This window comes from Panthera leo, chromosome B2 (genome assembly GCF_018350215.1).
Source record: "Panthera leo isolate Ple1 chromosome B2, P.leo_Ple1_pat1.1, whole genome shotgun sequence".
NCBI classification, from domain to species: Eukaryota; Metazoa; Chordata; class Mammalia; order Carnivora; family Felidae; genus Panthera; species Panthera leo.
The window spans coordinates 23673551-23700628 of record NC_056683.1 but is presented as its reverse complement, the minus strand read 5'-3'; the positions used below and the strand labels follow the sequence as shown (position 1 = coordinate 23700628).

Genomic DNA, 27078 nt, shown 5'->3' with positions numbered 1-27078 from the left:
CCTCTGAACCACCCTACTGGTGGGTTTTATCTTCTTAGTTTTACGTATTAGGAAACTGGGAATGAGAGACAGAGACAGAAACTTGCCCTGGTCTTTCAGCAAGTTTTTCTCAACATTGCAAAAACAAAATTTGAACTCCAGTCTGTCATGTTAAGCTGCCTCCCAAACTTATATCTAAAATTAAATTCTCTTTTTTTTTCCAAAATAAACTTTCATGATGTCCCTATTTTCGCCTACCATACCGTAATTCTCCTACTAAATATAAAGCTTAAAATTTGGGATACTTATTTGATCCTTCCCCTCCTTATCACTGTTCATATGAAATCCATCACAAGGCCTGACATGTTGCTTCTTTCCAATTTTTCTTTCATCCATTCTTCTTGTACTTCACAGACTTCTTCATTAATGTCTCCAATAAATCGCTGTCCTCTCTTTCTGCCGCTAGCTCTCATGCATGCCTTCCTTCCCCAATTCCCTACTGTTGAACCTTCCCAAGGGCAGCCTCTGCCCTGTCATTAGCTGGTCAGAAGTCTTCAGTGTAGGGCTTCCACAATTCAACTCTAACCTATTTTTACCGTTTTATCGGCCTTCACTTTACTTTCACTTCAATCTTCTGCTCTCTTCATTTTCCCTGGAACAAGCATTTCATTTTCCTTCTAAACTTCTGTTCACAAAGTCTTTCCTCTCTTGAAGTATATATTCTTTTCCCACCCCTACCCTTGAAATGCCCAACTCAAGTCTCAGAGTTGGTTCTGTGGTTTTTACCTTCCTCAAAAATTTGCCTACTGTATTTATTATTACTTATTCAGCACAATTTTATGTTGCCTTGCATTCTGAGGAAAATTCTTGTGTGTGTGTGTGTGTGTGTGTGTGTGTGTGTGTGTGTGTGTTGCCTCCTTGGTCAGATTTTAAATTCGTAGAGGGCAAGGATGGATTTCAAACACTTTCTATATTCTTTGGAGATTTAGAATGAGTTATCATATAAATCGCCTATGAACAATATAATATTCAAGGAAAGCAAATTACTTTGATAGAGGAAATGAAAACAACACAGGTTTTAGAATTTATAGCACCTAAATTCCAGTCTAATCAACTGTGGAAATTCAGTCACTTTAAGATTCTTTGATAACATGGAGTTACTTCTGTCTACCTCAGAGCTTATGGTGATATTCAGTGAGGTATAGAGCATTTAGGCCAGTACCTGCCATTATTGTGTATTGAAAAATGAAATTATTATGCTTACTTGATAACTGAAGGAAGTCACTGTTTTTTCAAGCTCTGTGTGAACATAAATGATTGGTTTGGGCCACCACTGTATCTATAATTGATTGACATGAATAAGTGTATAGAATATAAGCTCAAACTATTTAAAATAAGTTTGTTGCCAATTTCTTTACTTAGAATCATACTATTTTAGAATGAAAATAGTCCTTATCTAAACCATGACCCCAACACATGTCTTCAAGAAAATGAGAAAAACATTTTTATAATGATTTTTTTGGTAAAACTAAATAGTACAATTTAAATAATTACCCTATATCTTATGATTATGACTCTCCTACTTTGTGTATGTGTTAAAATTCCTTTGTTTTATGAAACAATGTTGATGATATATAGTAGAGGGTAGCAGTTGTGAGTTCTGTTTGACTGCTATGATTTTCCTTAATGAAACAAAAAGTTGGCAAATTGATGATGGTTTCCACAGTACTTTTTTTAAAAGGGTACAGGTCCCAAGTTATACCAAAAGCTTAGAAACCTTAATCTAGCCCAAGCTCTTTGTTTCCAAATTGAAAATTATTTGGGGCGCCTGGGTGGCTCAGCCGGTTAAGCGTCCGACTTCGGCTCAGGTCACGATCTCGCGGTCCGTGAGTTCGAGCCCCGCGTCGGGCTCTGGGCTGATGGCTCAGAGCCTGGAGCCTGTTTCCGATTCTGTGTCTCCCTCTCTCTCTGCCCCTCCCCCGTTCACGCTCTGTCTCTCTCTGTCTCAAAAATAAATAAAAAACATTAAAAAAAATTAAAAAAAAAAAAAGAAAATTATTTAACCTATATAAGTTACATTACTTGTTCAAGGTACATAGCTACTGCAGACCCACTGTGAGAATTCAATTCTCCTAACTCTGAGAATGGACTTCATCTTTTAAGTGAAAATTGACCTTTTCTACTAATGGAAACAGGAAACCATTTCAACTTAACTTTTGAAGAAAATGCACTGTTAAATTTTATTCACTTATAATAAACTTATTAAAATCCTCCCAAAGGATGACTTTATTCCTAAATGAAAAAACTTGATGATAAGGTGTAAACCTGTAAAGGATATTTAAAATAGTTTCCAAGTTTTTAAAATTTCATATTTTCTATTTATTTTCAAATAAAATTTATTTTCATCAAAAATACATTTTCTTACATAAAAGCTATAGAAAATACAGAAATACAGTAAGAAGAAATAAAAACTCTATAATTCCAGAGAGAATCATGTTGGTATATGAGCATGGTTCCTGCTACATATTTTTCTATGTACATTTTTGCATAGTTGAAATTATACTGTGTATATAATATTTATATTTCTGGGTTATTCATTTTAATTTTTTAATATTTAAAAACTAAGTAATACATTCACACAGTTTCAAGATCAGAAGGTACAAATGGATATAGAGAAGATTCTCCTCTGACCTAACTCTCAGTCACCTGTTTCTCCTCCTTAACAAAAATTAGCATTCCAGCTTTTTTAGTTTTTGGTATGTGCATCTTTCCAGAGATATTTTATGCATTATGCTCAGGTTCTTTCATTTCACATTAAGACATAAGCATTTCCTCATCTTTGAAAAAATCTTATTATTAAGGGCTATATAATATTTTATTTTATAGATATGCTATAATTTATTTAGTCATGCTTACATATTACATTTTAAATTGTTTTCATTTTTTTATATTTTAAGTAACTCTTCAGATCCTATAGCTTAAACTAAATGAATCCATTGATCTTTTTATTTTAAAAATTATAAGACTAGGGGCGCCTGGGTGGCGCAGTCGGTTAAGCGTCCGACTTCAGCCAGGTCACGATCTCGCGGTCCGTGAGTTCGAGCCCCGCGTCAGGCTCTGGGCTGATGGCTCAGAGCCTGGAGCCTGTTTCTGATTCTGTGTCTCCCTCTCTCTCTGACCCTCCCCCGTTCATGCTCTGTCTCTCTCTGTCCCAAAAATAAATAAAAAACGTTGAAAAAAAAAATTAAAAAAAAAAAAAATTATAAGACTTTAACAATAACTTTCCTTGAACAGATTAGTGTTATTTTACCTCTATTACCGAAAGCAAATCTGCTGTTTCTTTAACTGAAGTTAGTCAGTCAACCTGGGGTTGAAACAATCTTTTATCTACATGAACTTATTTCAGCCGAATACAGTCATATTCTCTCAAAAAAGAATTACCCACCCCACTCAGTGTTCCATAACAACTTACTGGAAGAATGTACCAGTAGAACAAACTTTTCACTTTAGGATGAATAAGGTCTGAGGATCTAATGTAAAAAACATGGTGAATATAGGCAATAATACTGAACTGTAGTATTGAAATTTGCTAAGAGAATAGAACTCAAAGATTCCTACAAAAATTTTAAAAAAGATAAATTTGTGAAGTAATGGATGTTAATTAACTAGACTGAAGGAATCCTTTCACAATGTATGTATATGTGTATCAAATATGTATATCAAATCACCACTATGTATACTTTAAATTTCTTACAATTTTATGTCAACTATACCTCAATAAAACAAATTAAAAAGAAAAGAATGCACCAGTAATAATTCATGGCATTTTGACCTCACTATCATCACTGCACCCTATATACTAGGAGCTCATGAGTTCACGGTATTGTTGGCTAAAACTTTTTTTTGGAGCTCTCTTCTAAAGCAGAGAGAAGAGATGCATTAAAACATCAACAAGACCAAAGACATAAAAAACAACATGGTAATTTAGAAAAAAAAAAGATTAGGGGAACCTGGGTGGTTCAGTCCATTGAGTATCCGACTTTGGCTCAGGTCATGATCTCATGGTTTATGGATTCAAGCCCTGTATTGGGCTCTGTGCTGAAAGCTCAGAGCCTGCAGCCTGCTTCAGATTCTGTCTCCCTCTCTCTCTGTCCCTCCCCTGCTCATGCTCTGTGTCTCTCTCTCAAAAATAAATAAACATTAAAAAAAATTTAAAAAAAGATTATCCAAGTAGTAAACTTACCAAGAATAAATGTTTATGCTACTTTCAGAAGACCATGCAGTGTTGATGGGCTTCATGCTAAATACTGATGGCATTGGTTCCTTGTGGATTGATCAGAAAAAAAGCTTGCTTCATTTAGAGGAATATTCATGGCAATGAATAAAGAAAGGAGAAGCCTCAGCAAAGTAAGGGGCAGGTCATCCATTTCTAGCATAGAGGAAGGTAGATGCGAAGCTGAGCTATTCGGGGTGAGAAATCTGAACCTAAGCTATGACAAAATTGGCACAAAGGGACAAAAAAGAAACCTGGCAGGAATGGAAAATGCCTGGTTAAAATATTTATAGTAAAGAGGGGAACACGTGGGTTTACTATAGATGGACTTATCAAATATAAGCCTAACTCTCAGAAAAACAAATAAATCAGTGAGGCTTCACTTCATGCTTTTGCTGTAATTCGCTCCCAACCAACCCAAATCCCAGCCCCATCATACCCCTTATAAATAAAGTCCACTGGCCTTGTGCCATTCCTTGATGTGGAACTTTAACATGTTCTCAATTTGGTATAAATTATTATGCAATTTCAGGGTTTAGCTCACCTTTCTGACTATATTTCCAAATATGTGTTATAATACTAAGCTAGAACTCTCTCTTACAGAGATGTTCAAAGTGACTTGAGGAAAAGGGTAATGCAGAAAAGGCTCTCCTGGAGACTGTAGCTCAGGTTTGAATTACATCAATCTCTAAAATTGTTTTTGGGTAACATTTGAGTATTTGCACACTTGTGTAGGTGGCAGAAACAAACATAAATCCAATTTGGAGAAAGATAGCATTATCCTGGACCTCAAACATTTCTACAATTTTGCAAATATCGTATCTAGCCCATAATAAAAAATAGACACATAAGGAGTAAAATAACATGAACTAAAATTAATAGAAACAGCAGACAATAAAGACAGGTTCACAGAGGCTACAAATGTGAGTTTGTGACACTAACTTAGAAATAACCATATTATTAAGGTCAAGGAGATTTAGAAAGAAATTAATAAATAAAATCATAGTCTGGATTAAAGAATAAACAGCAAAAAAAAGTTTAAGAGCAGATCAGACACAACTGAAGAGAGAATTAGTAAACTTAAAGATAAGTCAGAAAAAGTGTCTAGAAAACAAAAGAATAGAAAAATTAGAAAAAATAGCAAGACATGTAGGACTACAGTGAAAAATTCTAACATATGTTCATTGAATTTCAAGAAGGAAGGAGATTGAGGCAGCAGCAATGTTAAGAGATAATAGCTGAAAAATTTTCCCAAACTGGTGAAAGATATCAATCCATAGATCCAATGAATCCTATGAACAGTGAGAATAATAAATACACAACCTCTTAGGAACATTGTAGTAAAACTACTGAAAAACAAAGAAAAGAGAAAATTTTTTAAATAGTAAGAGAGGACAAATTACCTTCAAAAGAACAAAAATCTAGCAGATTTCGCAGTGGAAACAATGGAACTCAGAAGACAAAAAATATATAAAATACTGAGAGAAAATAAGAAATAAGAAACAATCTCTCAAACAATCAATCCAGGAAGCTAAATCATGGTTTCTGCAACAGTTGCCCCAGAATAGTCAGAATCTGAACTGCCAGTGACCTGCATTTTGCACCCCAATTCCAACTCAGGAACAACCGGAAGAAAAGCCAAATATGTTTCTAAGCCAATCACATAAGATGCTCTGCTTCTAGTTATCCCATTTCCAGCTTCCCTATGCCAACAACCTCTAATCAGAGTACCCCTGACTACTTCCTTTATCTCCCAATAAGCTTTCACACTCGTCCGACTTTTTAGTTTCTTTGCGTATGAATTCCTGTAAGTTTCTTCCCCCTACAAGTGATTGTGGCTGACTTCCTTGCTATAGCAAGCTCTGAACTGCTCTCATTTGAGTGGTCTTTTTTATTTATTCTCATACTTCTAAAAATAAATCCGCCAAACAATCTGGGATTTTTTTTTGTTAATTGGACTGGAATTAATCAAGTTCTTGCTATACTGTAACACATCATTTAGTAATTTAAAAGGAACTATTTAAGACCATTGATATACTAATTATCAGTCCAATAAATCAAGTCTCATAAGGAGCTGTTTTTAATAATAGTTAAACCAGTTTCTATTTTGTATATTCTTTAATAAAGAGCACACATGTGTAAGTCATTAGACTTATAAATGCGTAATATATATGACTTATGAACTTCATATATCTATTAGTGGCCAAGAGTTTGTTATCTTTCCTCTTCAAACTAAACTGTAACATCACCAGAACCAATTGTTTTGATGATTTAGACTTCTAGTTATGAATAAGTTTTGGGTATCTAATATGCAGCATGGTGACTATGGTTAACAATACTGTACTATATATCTTAAAGTAGCTAAAAGTAGATTTTAAATATTCTCATCATGGAAAACTTGTATTTATGTGAGGTGATGGAAGTGTTAACTAACCTTATGGTGGTAATAATTTTGTAATATATATGTCTCAAATCATCATGCTATACACCTTAAACTTATACAATGTTATATGTCAATTATATCTTAATAAAGCTGGAAGAAAAAATCTTGTTTATTTTTTATAAAAAAAAGAAATTGCCAACCTAGAGTTCTATACCAAGTGACATAGCCTTCCATAAAAAGGTAAAATAAATATTTTCAGACAAAAATGAGAGAATTCATCTGCAGCAATCTGCAATAAAGAAAATATATTGGTTGTTCTTCAAGAAGAAGGAAAATGATTCCAATAGAAGAGTGGAACTACAGTGAAAAAGATAAATGGTTACTTATGTGTGTGAATCTAAATAAATATTGGCTATATAAAACAATAATCATAATGACTTTTGGAATTTAAATAGAGAATTAAAATACAAAACAGCAATAAGGATAAGACATGAGTCAGTAGACTATGGAACAAGTGGTATAAAGTATTCTTAGATTTTTGTGTTATCTAGGAAAAGATAAAAGTATTGACATTAAACTTAGTTATATTTTCTAGGGTTATTTTTTCTAGGGTTACCATTATATATATTGTAAAAGAAAATATGACTTTCAAGGTAATGAAAAAAATGACAATATTGTTTTTTAAGATCTCAATCAATCTGAAACAAATTGATGATGGGGGAGAAAAGAAATATACAACCAGCAGGATAAATAGAAAATACTGATTATTATGATAGTACAATAATATTACTACACATATCAGTAATTTCCTTAAATGTAAATGGACTAAATGCCCCAATTAAAGAACAAAGACTGTCATAGTGGATTTTAAAAAATCGTTGTTTCTAAGAGGCATATCAAAAATATAATGATCCAGAAACTTTAAAAACACAAAGATGGAAAAAGATTTATCTATCATACAAACACAAATCAAAAGGAAGTTGGTTATAGATATCTTAATATCAGATAAAGTAGACTTAAAAGTCTACTAGTATTAATAATACTAATATGAGGGGCGCCCGGGTGGCTCAGTCAGTTGAACGTCCGACTTTGGCTCAGGGCATGATCTCACAGTTCATGAGTTTGAGCCCCGCGTCAGGCTCTGTGCTGACAGCTCAGAGCCTGGAGCCTGCTTCAGAGTCTGTGTCTCCCTCTCTCTCTGCCCCATCCCCACTTATGCTCTGTCTGTCTCTGTCTTAAAAATAAACATTTTAAAAAATGAATATGAATTCATACTAGTACATTGATGTATTAATATACCACTTATTAATATATTAATGTATACTGGTATATGACAATATTCAGACTAGGATTATTAACATACTAGCATTAATTAATAATACAAAAAGTATTATTAGTATCTTTATAATAACAAGATGCTTCATTTAGCAGGTAGATATAATAGTTTAAACCTGTATGTACCTAATAATTAGCTTCAAAATATATAAAGCAAGAACTAACTGAACTAAAAAGACATAGACAAATTAGCAATCATATTGGGAGATTTGAACACATCCATTCCAGTAACTGACAAAGGATTTGAACAACATAAATAGCAGAACAGCATAAATAGTAAACTGAAATATATAGATATAAATATATCTCCATTTATAAGAATATATTACCCTATACATTAATGAATATTTATATATAAAACATATTACTATACTATTACTATATTACTGTTTACATTTAATACATATTTGTATTAATATGTAAATAATATAATATTTAATTTACAATATATAATTATATAATTTATATGTTAACTTATATAAGTTTTATATATATAAATAACACTGCACATAACAACTGCAAAATACAGTCTTTTGAAGTACCGTATAGAAAATTAGGATATTTGGGACACAAAATAAGTCTCAACAAATTTCAAAGGATTGAAATTCTACGGCTCATGTTTTTTTTTTTTACTACAATTCAATTAAACCAGAAATGAAATAACAAAAAATAACTAGAAAATCCCCATATTTTCTAATGATACTCCTAATAATCCACAAGTCAGAAGAAACCACAATGGAAACAAATATATTTTGAAGAAATGATAATGAAAATGTAAAATATCAAGACCTGTGGGTTACAGTGTAATTTATAGATTTAAATACATACATTTGAACTGAAAGACAAAGTCAATAAAGTCATTTAAAGAAATTAGAAAAATAACAATAAATAAAACCCAAATTAAACAAGAAATTATAATGGTAGGAGCATAACAAAATAGAATAGACACTTCCAAAACAGAGAATCAAAATGTCCAAAATCAATATTTTCAAGACTGATAGATTAATACAGCTCTGACAAGACTTATAAAGAAAAAGAGAAGTTACACATAATTTGAAAAATGGAAATGGGACATTACTACAGACCCTACCCATATTAAAATTTTCTGAGCAATTTTATGCCATCAGATTTGAAAATATAAAGTGGATACATTGACATAGAAAGAAACCTGAATATTCATTTATTAAACTTGAATCTATAAAAGAGGATTAAAGAGTACACTTATGATGAGCACTGAGTAATGTGCAAAATTGTTGAATCATTATGTTGTACACCTGAAACTACTATAACATTGTATGTTAATTATACTTCAATTGAAAAAAAGAAAAAAATTGAATCCATAATTTAAAGCCTTCCAACAAGCATGCCCCAGGATCAGATGGTTTACAAGCAAAGGCATATAGATAATAAAGGAAGAAATAATAGCATTCATATACAAACCAAAAATTTAAAAAGAGGAAATGTATACCAATTCCTCTTATGAGACATACATAACTTGATATCAAAACCCAACAAGGACATAAGAAAGGAAAATTTCAGGCCAACTTTTCTCATAAATATAGATTCAAAATCCTAAACACATTATTAGCATAACAAATTTAGCAATTTATAAAAAGGATAATGCATCAAAACCAAATGTGGCTTATTCCAGAAAAGTCAAATTAGTTTAAAATTAAAAACAATATAAATCAACATGTTTACAAAACGAAGGAATAAAATCATATGATCATTTCAATAGATGACAAAATTCCATATCCATTCATGATTTAATAAAACTTCTTGAAAATTAGTAGTATAGAGGCAACTGGGTGGCTCAGTCGGTTGAGTATCTGACTTCAATTCAGGTCATGATCTCGCAGTCATGGGTTTGAGCCCGTGTTGGCTCTGTGCTGAAAGCTCAAAGCCTGGAGCCTGCTTCTGATTCTGTGTCTCCCTCTATCTCTGCCCCTCCCCACTTGCTCTCTCTCTCTTTCTCTCAAAAATAAAATAAAAGCATTAAAAAGTTATTAAGAAATAAAATTAGTACTAAAAAAGAACTTCTTTAATCTAGTTAAATATGAATACAAAATTACTTTAGCAGTTATCATTTCTAATGGTGAAAATTTTCCCTTTGTAATAAAACTCAGGAAAAGATGTTCACTATCACCATTTCTATTTAATGTTGCAATGAAGATCATAAAGGCAGTGCCAGTAACTTCATGGGCATACTGAATAGGTGCTTGGCATCAGCAAAGCGTTCACCAGAAATTTATTTTGAAATAATTTTGTATCTTAAAAAAAAGGATCAAAATTAATGCAAAAGTACAATAATTCCCTAACTACCCTGTCCCAACCACTTATTCTTTATAGAGCCATGCTTTTAAAAATACTGATCAGATTACTGTTTACAACACCAAGGACATTGTCATGACCCACAAAACACAGCTGCTTCTTAATCCCATTATATGTCCCTTCCCTCTGCGATGCAGCCCCACCAGCTTTTTTCAGATTCTTCAAGATGGACTTTTTAAACATCTAGGCTTTTGCACAAGCTTTTCCCCCAGACTGGGACCATCTCTACCATCCTCTTAACCTAGTTCTTCTTTCAGACTTTAGCTCACTACTTTAGGTATAACTTAATCAAAACCTAAAGATATCCCAATAGCCATCAGCATATTAGCATCCACATCTTGCTTTCTAAGATGATTCTTCACTAAAAGGAACCACAGCTTCTTGGAAAAATGGCTGATTCTATAACTGTAGCAGAAAATACACAAGATGAGTCTGGAGCATCTAATAATGTCAGAAAGTAAGGAATTGGTCATACACACATACTTAAACACCCCAACCATGATCAGGGTATGTCAAAGGGGCACAGGAGCCTTAATAGTCAAAGCTAGAACAGTCAGAGTAACACAATAAAGAAGTACAGCTTGTAATCCTAAGTATAAAATAAATATCCATGAGTCCATATTAATAGAAATGATTGAATAAATAATAAGTAACAAGTCTCCTGCACAGAATTCCAAATAATTTTTGCAGATAGTCTGACCACAAGGAGGAGGAAGAGGATAGCTCCTCATTCCTTAATGTGGGCTTCCCATTGTTACCCCTTTCCAAACAGTGGAGAATAGAAAGGGGTGGGGGGAGAGCAACTTTATAGTGGAGAAACCTGCCAAACACTACGTTAGCCAGGCAATCAAGGTCAACATCAACAGTGATAAGTCATGTTGATAGTACATACCTTTGATATGATGTGATGAGAAAGGCATTTTTACTTCTGTGGTCTTCCTCTCAAAAACATATAACCCCAGTCAAGAAAAACATCAGACAAATCCCAGTTGAGGGATACTCTGCAAGATATTCAACGAGTACTCATCAAAACTGTCAAGGTCATCAAAAAGAAGGAAAATCTGAGAAACTGTCACAGCTAACAGGAACCTAAGGAGATAAAGTCACTAAATGTAATAGGGTGTCCTGAATGAGATCCTGGAGCAGAAAACAGACATCACGTAAAAAGTATGGAAATCTGAATAAAGTAATGACTTTAGTTAATAGTAATGCATTAGTATTGGCCTCATTAATTGTGATAAGTATACTACACTAATGTAAGATGTTAATAGTAGGGGAGGGGCGCCTGGGTGTCTCAGTTGGTTGAGCATCCAACTCTTGATTTCAGCTCAGGTCATGATCCCAAGGTTGTAGGGTCGAGCCTTGCCTCCAGCTCTGCTTTGCAATTTTTCTGTAAATATAAATAATTCATTTTTAAAAATTTACAAAAACAACAACTAAATAAACCCTGAATACTGAATGGAATATAGTATACTCCCTACCTTCCGTAAATTATTCAAAAATCTGCCAAGTATTGGCTTGAATATAGAAATATTACTCTTAAGCTGGGGAGTGGTACACAGGTTTTTGTTGTATCCTCTAATGTCATTTTGAAAGTTTAATATTCTATTTTTTTATGTTAAATTATAAAGCAATTACATGGAAGTTGGGATGTTGATTCTCCCATGATGGATACTTAGATGCTTTTTTTTAGGTATATTATTTGAAAATAATTTTTCACTGATCCTACTTTGCTGGTATCTAAATATGTGTAGAGTACCCGTGGGGTAATGGACACTGTCTTTGGGGGAGCAACAGACCAGACTCATCTCCAGGTCCTATGTGCTCACAGTGTCCTGCAATTTTTTGAGATTTATAATTGAGACTTTTTACTTGCTAATTTAATGTCTATCCATCCCAGTAGAGTATTAGCTGCCTGATATCAGGGATATTGTATATACCTTGTTTAACAAGGGGTCTGGCATACAATAAATGGTCAATAAATATTTATTGGGTGGATGAGTGACTTTAACTTAATGGTTCAAAGCTCAGGCCCTAGATTTCCCCACTTACTAGGAACCAGGCCAATAATAGTGCCTATTCCAAAAAGTGCTTTATGGATGGATGTGATTGCTTACAGTTCTTTGCAAATGTTAGCTATAATTTTATTTGGTGCCTGTTGAATTAAAAAGGTTAATATTTGTAAAGTGCTGATAACAGTTCCCAGAACAGGGTAAGTGCTTCTTGTTTGTATTTATTTATTTTTTTTAAATATTACTGTTGACCAAATTAAACTGCATTCACTTTTTGTAGTCTGTTAGCAATAGTCTTTGGAAATGTGTTCATATTCTTTGGAAAGAAAATGCCTAAATCTGTACTATAAATCCTCATTAGTTCAAAATATATTACTCTAGAGTATGTGATAATTCAGAAAGGAACCTGGTCCAAACACCTTTGTAGTATTTATGGAGAAATAATTTGTACTACAAAAAAGGGATCACTAAACCATTTAAGAAAATGGTTTTAGAACACTTTGGCAATACCATTCATATATAATGAGCAACCCAACTATGGAGGGGTTTAACATTGGTTTTCAAAATTTTTTATCTGGATCAAAATGTAAGGAACATATTTTACATTATGACCTAGTATGTAATAATATACATGTATATGTGTGTGTATGCATGTATATATATATATATATATATATTATGTGTATATATATTATATGTACACATATATATTATATGTACACATATATATTATATGTACACATATATATTATGTGTATATATATTATATGTACACATATATATTATATGTACACATATATATATATTATGTGTATATATATTATATGTATATATATAAATATGTATGTGTACATAATAGAAACATAGAGTAATGAATGCATTCTGATCCTTCTTCCAAGCCCATTCCATTCTATCTATTCCATTTTGTCTCATTTTAAAAATACTACTGAAGATATCCTAAAATGATCTAAAGATCCGTTAATGGTTTGAAATCTGTGGCTTGATAAAAAACAACAACAAAGAATCAAACAAAACTATTCTAAACCACTGCTTCTCAAACTTTAGCATGTATCAGAATCACGTAGAAGACTTATTAAACAGATTTCTGGGGTGCCAGAGAATTTGTATTTCTGACAAGTTTCAGATTGAGTCTGTTGCTACTGGTCTGGGGACCACAATTTGAAACCTTTGTACTAGCCGATGCCAGTGATTGAAAAAACCAAGCACCAATACATGTTTCTGTATGCTTGTGTGGTCCCAGCTTTACTTTTGAATTCATTTTGAATCTCTTATCTTTGCTTTAGATTTTAGTCCTGTTCTAGACCTGGGCTAATTTTGGTGGGCTGGATGTTTCTGTTGTCTTTATGTTATGTTGTCCACACTCATCTTCTGCTTAGTGGCTCTCTCTTATTGATAATCTCTCTCTAGAAAGGGCCAGAAGATAATGAGTTTACTGGGATGGTCTTAGTTGAATGACAAACATAATTATCCATCACAATAATTAAAGGGACATTTACCTTTGGTGCTTTTTTTAAAAAATCCAAAATGAATTAGTTACTTCCCTGGTAAAAAGTCAACCAGAAGGTCATGCCAGTACCTCAAGGCTGTTTGCTCTTTATGACTTTTGGTCATTTTCTTTTTCCAGAAGATGGGGTAATGATGACGTTATGAATGAAAACTTTCTCAATCTTGATTACTTCAATCAAATACATATTACAAGGATTCTTTTGGTAGAATCAGCATTAGCTAAATAGAAAAAGGAACAACAATTAAACACTAAATCTAGTTAAGAAAGAAAAGGACCCTTAGTTGTGCATTGATAAGGTTTAGGCAATGTCGGAACCTGAACTTAAGAGGAAATTGGTGAAATCAGATGTGAAGAAGCCTCTGAATTAATATCACTAGGGCAGAGATTATTGGGTGGCATTGGGCCAGGAAACAGCAGTGTGGCAGCTGGATTAGATACCAGAGAGAATAATACCTGTGACGACCAAGATGGATGCAGGGAGCAAGAGGCTGCCAGTTGAAATGGGAAAATTGATTATTTGGCCAGGGGAGGAAGCAGCAGCTGAAGTCAAGAATCAGAGATTATTGGTTGTCCAGAAGAGAAAAAGGACACTGGTATCCAATTTAAGCTTTCAAGAAAAGAAGAACTGGTTGGCTCTAAGTTCAGAGACCGGCCTAGCATCTGAATTCATCTTGTGACTGGTTCTCTCTGTTGCTCCCTTTTGCTTCTCAGGCTTGAAATTTTCTTACTTTCTTTTGGTAGGTGATTGAGGTAGGAATTTCCCCAAGTTGTGTGGAATGAATGTTCTATAACAAGAACAGTATTTAATTTCTCTTTGGCTACAGTGTGCATAAACAAACAAACTCACTTCTTCATAAAAACCAGTTAAATTTGGGGTTTTGGAGGAGGTAGCCAAGATGCTTTTGGGGTGCAAAACTGATGAAGGGAATCATTATCAGCAGCTTTTCTACAGCCACCCAACCTGCCTTTGGCCTCTTTTGTCTTTCCAGTCCCATCCCCCATTCCCTCTAGGGAGCCTGGGAATTGAAATGTAGATGAAATGCAGATTCTTGGGAGAATGGAAGAAGTGACTGGTTGGTCGGTTAAATGGGAAAAGGGGAGACCCTCTAATTTGAGATTAGTCATTTTTAGGCTGAGATGGAAAATGGCTTCCACTCTGGATCTGAAGAGTCTTCGCTTGAGTGGTGCTGATAGTCAATCACCAATTCAGATAAATTTGGAAAAGGAGTAAACTGATTTATGTTGGTCTCCACCACTGGCTCAAAGTCAGGTAAGAGCTGAAGCTTATTGCCGATAGATGTGTATTTTAACTGCGTATGTATGTCATCTCACTTTTTGACCACTTCTGTAATCCATGAGATTTATGTATATTACTAGAACATACTATTGTGCTGCATATATTTTTGGTACAATGCAGATATCTTTCTTGATGTGTTTTGGGGATGTGATTTCACTTTTATTCTCAATTCACTGAGAAAGTACTTTCACAGCACCCACACACGTGGTCATGGTAACTACTGTAAGACTTCACTATTTCAAAGAAGGTGGTATAAATTCAAAGCCATTATATGGTCTTGGATGTATTTACTTCTGTTATGAGCACCGATAAATGATTATATGGTAAAATGAACGAAGAAAGCAGAATTTGCTTAAAAGTAAGACAGTTTGAACTAATTGAGGTAAAATATATACATAAGCAAAATAGCATTCAGTAAACTGATGGGTGTTTTCTGTGGAAGACATGAGAAGGAACAAAGTGGACAGTTGAAAATTTGCTCAAGTTCTCAGTCACTGGTTGGATATTAGTACTGGTCTCCTTTGCCAGTGTTCTTAATTATCATGGAAAGCAACTAATTGTTGGAGGAGAGAGGTAGCTGGAGCTGAGCTTAGGAGAAAGGCTTACTCTCGCTTTGTTATGGAGGTGACTTCTACCCAGTGGTTATTGTTTTAATATTGATGACTAATCACAGCAACATAAATAATTCAGGTCATCAGAATTAAAGGTCCCTATAAATTGGTTTTTTGGGGTTACCTTTTTTTAAATTGTAATTCCTCCCTCCTCTTTTTCTCCACATTGACGGACGTCATCTTAGCACTATGATTATATATATATATATATATATATATATATATATATATATGAAATGTACTAGCTCAATATATCTGAGTATGGTTGTTGTGTCTTTCTATCCTTGTTTCTTCCCCCTCTCCCCTTGGTAATGGTGGTTGTATTGGAGACTTTGGAGACAGTGTATTTAACATTACAGACCACTAAGCACACGGTGGAGCAACTTGTGAGTGCTTAAAATCTGTTCTGATGGTGGCAGTAATTAGGGTGGTGGCCATGAGAGAAGAAGAAGTGTTTATTTTTATATTTCTATTAACCTATCATTGCACATGGGTTTACATGTAAGATGTGTCTGTTCACTTTATATTGAGAATCTCGTTTTTATTTGTATTTTCTTATGTTTGTGTGATTTTTAACCATCTCCTGCAAATCTGGGTACTTGCAGTAGGTGTGTGCAGTAATTGCTTTGAGACTTCACAGATTATATATGAAGTCCTAGTCCTTGCCTTCAGGGAACTTACAACTGTCGTTGATGAATTTGTGTGGCGAGAAAGACAATAATTAAATGCAGCAGATAATGGAAATGTTAAGCGGGAGGAAAGAGAAACAAATATTTGGAGAAGGCAGAGAGAATCTGGCTGGGCCATCAGGGAAAGAGGCAGAGCTTGAGAGCTCCTTAGCAGGTAAAGGAGGTCGGCCATTAATTTGTGATTCTGTTGTCAAAGCATTGATAATGGAAGTTGGATGTGTGGGTATAAAACTTTATTGCGAACGTTGGAATTCCAACTCTTTGAATAAAAACTTATTTCGTATGTAAAGAATGGAGCTAGGGCTGGAGAGTCAAATTTGCAGATGAGATCTGGTAGGTCACAGCCTAGAAATGGGCGTGCGAGGAAAAGTGGAGAAACAGTTAAAACAGTAAGATGAGCCGTTCAATGGGGGCACGCCTGAGGGCTTCAAGAGCCGCTGAAGACGGGAGTGGCATATTGTCCTGGAAGGCAGAAGGCTATGCTTTTGAGGTGACGTCGGAGCTGGAGTGTAAGGTTGAAAGGGAGCGTTCCGGGCCCAGGAAATTGCAGGTAGAGACACGGCGTAAAAAGAATGTTGACTGGACTTTAAGTGACTTAAGGGCAAGCGCTGTGCTCCTTCCCGGGAGTGGGGAGGGCAGGAAACTCAGCGGGGTCTGTGAAAAGCCCTGTGGTAGTTAAACTGTGTGTTTGGGGCCCAATTGAATTGGTTTTTAAGAAGTAAAGTGATGGGAGGAGCCTGGTGAGTGGGAGGTCGGTTAGGAACCAGCGCTAGATAGAGCACCAGGGAGGCAGTGGCAGCAGAGGACCCTTTGGGGAAAATGTAGACTCCAGTGTGCCTTCCAGGTGCAGGGGGTGGGGAGAGAATGTGAAACGATGTTTACGTAGTGTCCCGTGGAGAAGTTCGGGAGGACAGTTTGAAGTTGCTGGCTCTTTGGGCGAGTCGAGCCAGTAAGCCCCTTCCTCATTCCGCACGGATGGAGACACGTCCAGTCTCCCGGCAGGTGTGTCCTGGGAGCTAGCCAGGCGGGCCGTCCCCACTTTGCCCATCTCTCCTAAGAAGTGTCGGAAGTGTCAGCCCATAGCTGTTCTGACCGCGAAGGCCTGTCGTTTTCGTCGTCCACGCCGTTCCCCCCATTGACAGCTTCGTTCCATTAGAACCCAGACCTCCCAGAGCCCAGATTCTAGCCCCTCCTCCCAGCTCCCCTTCCGAGGAGGTGGACGCTCCAAGAGGAACAGGGAGGCCTGGCGTGGGGGAAGCTGCGGGCAGAGTGGAGGCAGCCGCGCCCTCGCGCCGCCCTCGACTCCGCCGGGCTCCCGCCCCCGGCTCCCACCCCCAGCCTGCCGCCCAGCGAGCGTGCCCGGAGCGCTCCGGGCCACACAGCGGGGCTCGTTGTTCGGGCTCCGGGTCTTGACGGCTGCCGAGGGGGAGGCGGGCACGTGTTAGGGCGGGGGGTTCCACCTGGCCACGCCGCCCGCCCTTTGCGGGCCGGCCTGGCCCCGGACGGGCGTCCGCGGCGGGCGCACGGAGGCGGGAGCTCTGCGCTCTGTGGGAGGCCGAGCATTTGGCGACCCGGGCGCGGCCGTCGGGGCAGTGGGCTCCGGACGCGGGAAGCTCGCTCCCACGGCCCCCTGCCCAACTTCGGGCCCGCCAGTGCCTGCCCCAGTGTGCACCGCCGCCGTCGCCTCGACCTTCGAGGCCCTCAGTCCCGCCCGGCCCGGGTCCCGGCACCCACGTCGAGGCGGACAGGCGGACAGCGCCGCAGCCGGGTCCGACCCCCCGCGAGGGGACTTGGAGAAGTCGGGGCCCCGCCCACCGCTCCCCGCGGCCCCGCCCACGCCTCGCCTCGGCCCCGCCCACCGCTCTCTGGCTCCTCCCCTTCCTGCCGGCTTGCTCTCGGCGGCAGCCCGCCCGCCTCGGCCCGGAGCGGAGCCCACTGCTCCCCTCAGCCGCCCCGCCCCGCCGGCCTCCCCGCCCCTCCCGCGCGGGCGGTCCGAAAACCCGGAGCGCGGGAGCGCGGCTCCGCCGGGCCCGGGCGGCCGCACTGGGCATGCTCAGTAGCCGGGGCAGGTTTTTTGGTCGCAAGTAGGAAGCTTTTTGCACTACACCGGAGAGGGGGAGCCACGGAGCCAGCCGCGCCGCCGTGCACCGCCGCCGCGCCCGCCCCAGCCCGGCCCGGCCCCGCGGCGGGGCGCGATGAGCCCGAGCCCGAGCCGGCCCGCCGGGGAGTGAGCGCGGGGCGCGGAGGGCGCGTTGCGCAGCTGCTCCTGCGCACAACCCTGCCGCCGCCGCCGCCGGCCCGCACTGGCAGTGAGTGTGAGAGGCTCGTCCGTGCTGAGCTCCCGGCGCCGGGAGCGGGAGCAGGAAGCGCAGGCCACGCAGGGACCCAACTGAAACAAAGTGTCGGCCGCCCGGCGGCGGCGGCGCCTCGCCCCGACCCTGCCCCTCCCGCCCGCCCGCAACTCCGCCGCCCACCATGGCTTCCGAGGAGCTGTACGAGGTACCTCCCCTCCCCCTCCCGGACCCTCGGGCCGCCCCCGCCCCGCGCCGCCCCTCCCCGGCCCCGGCCCGGCCGCGTCCAGCCCGACGGCCCGGCTCCGCCGCGGGCGCCCGCCTCGCCCCCTCCCCCTCCGCGGCCGCAGTTTGCTGGACGGGAAATGTGTGCGAGGGGAGCCCGAACCACGCTGCTTTGAGGGGCCCGGCGGGCGGGGGGGGCCTCCCCGGAGTTGTCGAGCTCGTGGGGGGGCTCCGGCCGTGGGGAAGTAGCGCTGACACCAGCGACTTGCTCAGACTGAGCCCAAAGTGTTCTTGGCGAGGGCAGTGGGTGTGAAGCCCCTGTTACCGCTTGGCGGGGTCTGTAGGCGGTGCGGGGGTGTTTTTCCTGTCCATTTAATAGAGCGTTTTGGAGAGGGTTTTGCCTCCGGTTTGGGGAGTGGGGCGCCGAAAGGAAGAGTGCAACTGTCTCGGCTCTGCTGCTAGCCAAAGCGATGCAAAATAACGCACCGAAAATGCTAAACGTTGACCACATGCTTTAATTAGGTTAGCATTGTGGCCAGAGCCAGGAAATTTAAATTTAACGCTGATACACCGTCATTCATTTGCGCCGCAGCGTTGCAAGTAAGAAAGGGCACAATCAGAGCTATAAGTTATGAACGAAGGGTTTGCCAGCTTCAACTTCAAGTTTTGGAGTTATCTGTTTAGATCTTTAGACATATTTTGTATGTCTCGGTGTAACTTCTTGACGTATTTCAAAGTAGACTTCCTGGGAGTACAGAAGCTTGGAAGGCTTTCTGTTCTTTTGGATAAATGATTTTCTGTTTATATGTATTTATAAATACATCTTTGTGAGAGTCTTAAAACTTTTGGATACTCTTCTGGATTCACCTTTATGATGCGTTTAGGGACCTGGGTGTTTAGGGGCTTAAGTAAGCGTCTGTAACAAGTAGAGACCCAGCACCTTGATGAACCTTAAGTACCAGGTGAACCTTCTGAGGTGTCTTCTGGGTGTCTTACTGCTCTTGGCATAGAACGGCACTCTATTGCCAACAGATAGCCTTCTAGCAACTTTTTGTTGCTTTTTAAAAGCAAGTGTCCTGCAAAAGCTCTCAGGAGGAGGCTGCCTTCTGTAGAAATAATGGTGAGATTGTTACCTCCCCTTACATTGTATGTGGTCAGTGTACCTTAGCTGGCACTGAAAACGTCCCATTCTCTTCAACCATTTTACACATTAGCTGTGCCCTAGTGTATTCAAGATACTATCTTGGGTCATTTGGGTATGTAAAAGGGAAAAAAATCTCCCTGTCCTCAAGAAGTTTCCCTTTTAGGAAAGCAAGTGGTGTGCATGGGGAAGGTCCCTAAGCAGAAGTTAAGATAGATGCAGATCTTCCAGGCTGACATACAGTTGGGAAAGTACATATGAGGGATTTTGGTTTCTACATTAGATTATTTCTTGCTGGCTTGGGTTTGTGTATTCATTCTTTATTATTTTTTGTGGTTATAAATACCTAATCATTTAAGTCATTCCAATTGGTGTTTGGGTGGAGTAGCACCTTATACATAAGTTGTATCTTATGATCCTGAAGACAATACATTTACCACTAGTGCACTGTGAACTAACTTTAGTTCTTTCTTTGTTTATTCATGTCTTCAGGTTTTCTAGTCACTACTTTTCTAGCAGAATTCATTTATAAGTAACATTTTGTTCAAAATTTGCATTCATTCTGCATGTTCATTGAATGTCAGCCCTATGGAAGTTCCATAGGGAGATAGGCATAAGGTATGAGGATGGTTCATTTCTTCAACATTTATTGGGGAAGAAATAAGTACATTGCAAAGAAATGATACATTTGCACAACTGACCTTTTGATTCTGGGTTTTGTTTCAGTTTTGAAAAAAAGCTATAGGAGTATAGTTGAAAGGAGAGTAAAAAATATGATGGTATTTTTTAGATAGGTGAGTTTTCTAACTTCTTTTCCTTTACTTGTAGGCAACACTATGACTCTGTGTCTGTATTACTATTGAAAGCTGATATGTGAAAGTTCTGTTTAGTGGTTGAGAGCCTGGATTTGGAGTCAGAAAACCTAGTTGTTGAATTCCAACTTTGTTACCTTGGGTAAATTACCTTCAAAGCTCAGTTTCCTCATCTGCAAAATTGGGATCAATACTCACCTTCAGAACTGTGAAGTTTACATGAAAAAAAAATGTAAATCATACTCTACAATTCCCACAGTGAACACTCAGTAAGTGATGGTTATTGTTCTATTTCAACTGATCTAACATGCCTCCCTAAGGCCTGGTTTTGTTTCTAAAGATAGAGAACTGTATTGTTTTGATCAAGGCAATATTACTTGTGAGGCAGTATGCAATTGTAAATAAATACTACAGTCTAACAGGCTATTTGACAAGGCTGGGGAGAACACTAAGATATTTTAGTAATAAGGTCATGGACATTATTAGTTGCCTTGTTTTATTCGGTTATGCCCAAATCAAAATAGAAGTTCCATGTTTGGTCTCAAATTCTACAATTCTGTAGGGATACATTGACAAAGGAGGAAGTTCAAAGTGTTGCTTCTTGAAGTAACATGGTATATAGTAAGAGCACCGGTTTGCAGAAGCTATGTGAACTTGGGTGAGTTATTTGATTGCTAAGCCTCTGTTTTGTCACCTAAAAAGAAATGAGCTCTCCAGGACTCAGCATGGTGCCTGGTATGTGGCAATAGGTTCTTCGTAAGTGTTTAAAATAGTTATTGTGACCATGTTTGTGAATAAAAAATAAGGAAACAAGGTGGGGTGGAGCATCAGCCTTACAAAATTGGAAGAGCTTCTGTTGGAGATAAAAATGGATTTATTCCCTGTATTTCCAGCAGCTGGGATTAGGAAAGACAAATTTTTTACTTACTCATACTGAGCACTTCATAGCTTTCACAAAAAGACCAGCTTCCTTTAGATCAGGGGTCAACAAAGTTTATGTGAGGGACCAGGTAGTTGATATTTTAGACCCTGCATGCCATGTACTCTTTGTTTTGGTTACTTGGCTCTGCTGTTGTAGCGCAAAAGCAGTGGTAGACAGTACCGAAATGAATGAGTTATTTTCCAATAAATTATGGACAGTAAAATTCGAATTTCGTATAATTTTTGCCTGTCATAAAATATTCTTGACCCCCCCCCCAACCACTTAAAAATGTAAAAATCATTCTTAGCTCTTGGGTTTCACAAAAGCAGTGAGTGGGCTGGATTTCTTTTTCTAACCTGTGCTTTAGATGACCAGCTGCTCTGGAACTGAGATTGAGGCACCTGGAGGTGGAGTGTGGAGTAATGGAAGTCCTTCCAGCTGCAATCCCAGCTCTAGACTGGGTTCCACTCCTCCCTGCTATATAATGAAGGGAACAGCTGTGTGTCTTATGTAACTCTCCTGAACATTCTCATCAGTAACATGGGGACAATGATAACTCCCTCAGAGAATTGTGAAGCTTACATGACATTAGAATGTAAAAGCAATTATAGCTGATAAAGTGCTATACCCAAGTGTTAAGTAATTATATTATTCTAGGAAACATCTTTGTCTTCTTCCATTCTTTTTTTTTTTTAATGTTTATTCATTTTTGAGAGAGAGAGAGAGAGCGAGAGTGTGAGCAGGGGAGGAGCGGGAGAGAGGGAGACAAAAAATCTGAAGCAGCCTCCAGGCTCTGTCAACACAGAGCCCGTCGCAGGGCTCAAACTCACCGCGAGATCATGACCTGAGCTGAAGTCGGATGCTTAACCAACTGAGCCACCCACATGCCCCATATCTTCCATTCTTAATTAAAGAAAAAAAACCCACCCAACTCTCAAACCTGAAACCAGACGTGTTTTCCTTTGATATTTGGGAATTGATATAATCCCAGTAATAAAAATTGATTATATCACCAAAGAAAACAGATCAAGAGGACTTTAATTTATCCAGTTGTCAAATAACCACCATAAGACTTTGTTCATGTGGGACTGAATAAGGAGTCAACACTGTAGTAAAATAGAGACACATCTCCTTCTGTGTATATCTTTTTTTTTTTTTTTTTAACGTTTATTTATTTTTGAGACAGAGAGAGACACAGCATGAACGGGGGAGGGGCAGAGAGAGAGGGAACCACAGAATCGGAAGCAGGCTCCAGGCTCTGAGCCATCAACCCAGAGCCCGACGCGGGACTCAAACTCGCGGACCACGAGATCGTGACCTGAGCCGAAGTCGGACGCTCAACCGACTGAGCCACCCAGGCGCCCCTGTGTATATCTTAATAATTCCTTTTTTCTCAGTGGATATGGGGTCCCCCCCCCTTGAGAATGATTATAATAGCTAATTTAAATTTTAGTAAGATTATAGCTAGTCCTAGCCTTCTGAGAAAATGTTTCTCCAACACATGCATATTCCAGTCTGTCAAAAATGGAAGTAAGCTTTTAGGAATGAAGTTGTACCTGGCTTATAAAAATTTCTTAAAGTTGATTAGTTTGGAATGATAATCAGGATTTGGGGGAAAGGTAAGTCTTTAGAATTTTTCTTATTACTTTAGGATGTGATTGCTCCTTTCTCCTATGCACCACAAGAATTTTATGTCCATTGACCAGAAGCGCAGTTGTAAATAAAATGGAAGTCACAAAGATCAAGAGATGTTCCATGGATGTTAAGCCTGCATCTGTTGTGTGTGTGCTGGCTCTTAGAAGAATGACCAAGAAAAAGAAGAGTTGTTTGATTTCTAGAGTTGATTGTGGGATAGTGAAGTCAAATGTGTATTTTGAAAATTAACACACTATCTTGAATGTGAATTGCTGAGAATATTATTTATTTGCCTAAACAAGAATGTGGAGACCTGCCATGTGCTTTTCCTCTGAATTTTCTTTCAGTTCCTATGTACAAGAGTAAGTCTTTTCTGTTTTTGTTATAATATCTAAGAATTGTTGAATTTTTCTTCATGCTCTGTAATGATTTTAACCACCAGAGATATTTTCGTGGTATATAGGAAATACCTAATTTGCCGTGTTCTGATTCACACTTTTGAATATCTGTGATGCACAAAGCCAATAGGAGTCAAATTTTTGTGAATGGGGAGTAGTGGTTTTTATATCATGTGTGTTTGTAGGTGCAACAGCATCATCTGGGGTCCTTTTTTTAAACATTTATTTACTGTTGAGAGAGAAAGAGTGGGGAGGGGTCAGAGAGAGAGAGAGGAAGACAGAGGATCCAAAGCAGGCTCTGCGCTGTCAGAACAGAGCCAGATGTAGAGCTCAAACTCATGATCTGTGAGATCGTGACCTGAGCCAAAGTTGGACACTTAACCAGCTGAGCCACTGAGGCACCCCTGGAGCCCTTTTAAAATCAGATTCTTGGGCCCAAACCATGAGGATGTAGTTTTCAATGTTTGGGTGGAGACCAGAATCTGTATTTCCAAAAAGCTTTTTTATGGCATGTAGGTGGATGTAGGAGCCTTGGGATTGCAATGGTATGTGTTTCTAACACCGAAGCCACACATTGAGGTGGGGTGGGGTTGGGACCTGCGTTTGCAGAGGAAGAACTCCACATGGACCACACTAGTCCTTTTTGCAGGCTCTTAGACTGTTGCTGGTTATTAACTGACTCATTCCAGGAAGGGAATATTAAAAACACTAGGTAGCTAGCTAAGGGTGCTATAATTTCTATTTTCTGTCTTCATTGTATGGCCCACTTGTCCATCAAGTTGTTAAGATTGGTGCTTACATTTCTTTAAAACTAGGTATTTTTTTCTGGTCATTATTTTCCAAAGTTCAAATATTGCAGTAGTTGCATAACTGTTGAGTTACACTGTAATGAAAGAGTGAATTATAGGCATGACTTTCCATTCTTGACCCTTTCCCTCTAGAATCTCCCGCCCCCAAATGTTATGCCTTGTGCTGTTCCTTCTACACTTAGTTCCTCATCTGCATATGTGGTTTCAACTCTGAGATGGGGAGAACTTTTTACTGTTTCCCACACAAACTTAATTCTCTTTAGCCTTAAGGGATCTGTGTTCTTTGGGGAGTCTGGGAAAAGTCTTTCACATTTGTATGAAAATTTGTTTACATAATTCATATAGAGACTTTTTCTGAGGGAGAGGCTCAGTAGCTTTTATCTGTTTCTCAAGGGGACCTGTGACCCAAAACAAGTATTAAAATTGTTCTTGAGATCTTTGAGCTAAGGCTTGACTTTCATTGCTCTTCATTGACTACTCTGACATCGTTTTTGCCAGACTCCGCTCTGCTTCAGCTGGAGTCCACACTAAAACCATATTAAAACTTCACTGATTGGGTTTCGAAGTTATATACTATTTCTCTAAGTGGCTATTCTCAAAATTGTTCATACATGAACTCTACAGTTAAACCAAAGGGGAGTGGGAGGTACAGGCTTCCAGTTATGGAATGAAGGAGTCAAAAGGCTGAAAGATACAGCATAGAGAATGTAGTCAGTGGTATTGCAGTAATATTGTTCAGTGATAGATCGTAGCTACACTTGTGGTGAGCACAACATTATGTATAGAATTGTCCAGTCACTGTTGTACACCTGAAACTAATATAACATTGTCTACTGTATTTCAGTTTAAAAAATTAAGCAATATTCTAGCTTCACTTCTGACAGTACAAGGGCTCTAGAATCCTTTAACTCTGATCTACCCCTGAACTTGTTTACATGCTGTTATTTCTGTGTTTATTATTGTCCATTTTAAAAAAAAACTGATGAAATAGGACATTATTATTCTATTAAAAAAGTTTTTTTTAATGTTTATTTGTTTTTGAGAGAGACAGAATGAGAGTAGGTTAGGGGCAGAGAGAAAGAGGGAGACACAGAATCCGAAGCAGGCTCCAGGCTCGGAGCTGTCAGCACAGAGCCCGACGTGGGGCTCAAACTCATGAGCTGTGAGATCATGAGCTGAGCTGAAGTTGGATGCTCAACCGACTGAGCCACCCAGACACCCCAGGACATTATTATTCTATACAGATAATATTTGTTTAGATTTATTTATATCTTTACCAGTTTCTTTGATCAATCAGTCTTATATTATAGAACTTCCTTCTGGGATTATTTTTTTTCCCTTTTTTAGGTATATCCTTCAGAGATTTCTGTAGCAAAGAGTTATTGGTGGAAAAGTCTAGTTTTTTGATTATCTGGATATGTCTTTATTTTGCCTTCATTTTAGGAAGAGTATCTTCTAAATAAAGCCAGTTAATTGGTCAATTTCTTTAAGCATTTTGAAGGTGTTATTCCATGGTCTTCTGGCTTCCCCCTTATGCTGAAGGAGGTTGTTGTCAGTCCAGGTGTAGTCACTTTACAGGAGATCTGTCTTCTGTCTCTGGTTGCTTTTAAGATTCTCTCTTTGACTTTGGTGTTCTCTAGTTTTATATCAATGTATCTCTGTGAGACTTTCTAATAATAAGGTTTGCATATGATCTGTTTCTTTTGTCGATTTGTCAATTGAAAATGCAAATAAAGTATAAACTAGATTTCAAAGGAAATGTTTATGAAAATGGATGTAATAGTTACAAAAATAGTTACACATCTACTGCTTCTATGGCAAAAATGTTCAACATCTTTGTTCTGTCAGCTTCTGATACATAAGTGTATCTTCTCTAGCTTTCCTTTACCTGAGGTTGGCCTGTTCATTTGGTCTGAGCTGCTGAAGACATGGTTGTTGACTTACTTTGTCCACATCTGCCCAGCCCGTCCCTTCCTACCTTTGTGTTGCCATTTTTCCAGTCGCTAACTGGTGGATACCCCAGCTTGCCAGCCATGGTGTCACTCCTCATTTAGGACTTCCATTATAGTTCACAACTAGCAGGAATCCTCCCCTCCAAGTGACTTATTGGCTTTTTCCTTTTGCACTATTAATTATTTGCACGTAAGTATTACTTTCTCTCAGTATTAAATAATATCATGTATATTTTTCCCTGGAATGGTTGGCTTTTTTTTTTGGTTTGTTGCAGTGTTTAATCTGAAGACTTGAATGTGGCAAGCAGTCAATAATTGCTGATTTTATCTAAAATACAAATATTACAGTGACTGGAGTCACATTTTTTTTTTTAAATTATACCATATATGTGAGAATTATGCATTTAGGTATCTTGTTTGGAAAAAAACTCTACATGGTGTTTTGGAGGAAAATT

At 38.6% G+C, this 27078-nt stretch overlaps 1 protein-coding gene across 7 annotated transcripts in view; it reads left to right on the top strand.

Moving 5' to 3' along the window:
• The window catches only part of CDYL (chromodomain Y like), a 242135-nt gene that overhangs the window by 40492 nt on the left and 174565 nt on the right, over positions 1-27078 (top strand). Inside the window, exon 1 of one of the 7 annotated variants that reach the window (XM_042938027.1) lies at positions 18921-18937. The exons of the other annotated variants lie outside the window; for them this stretch is intronic. The gene's annotated coding sequence lies outside the window, so the exon portion shown is untranslated. Of the gene's footprint in view, positions 1-18920; positions 18938-27078 lie in introns of those variants that run through there. 7 annotated transcript variants of the gene reach the window in all.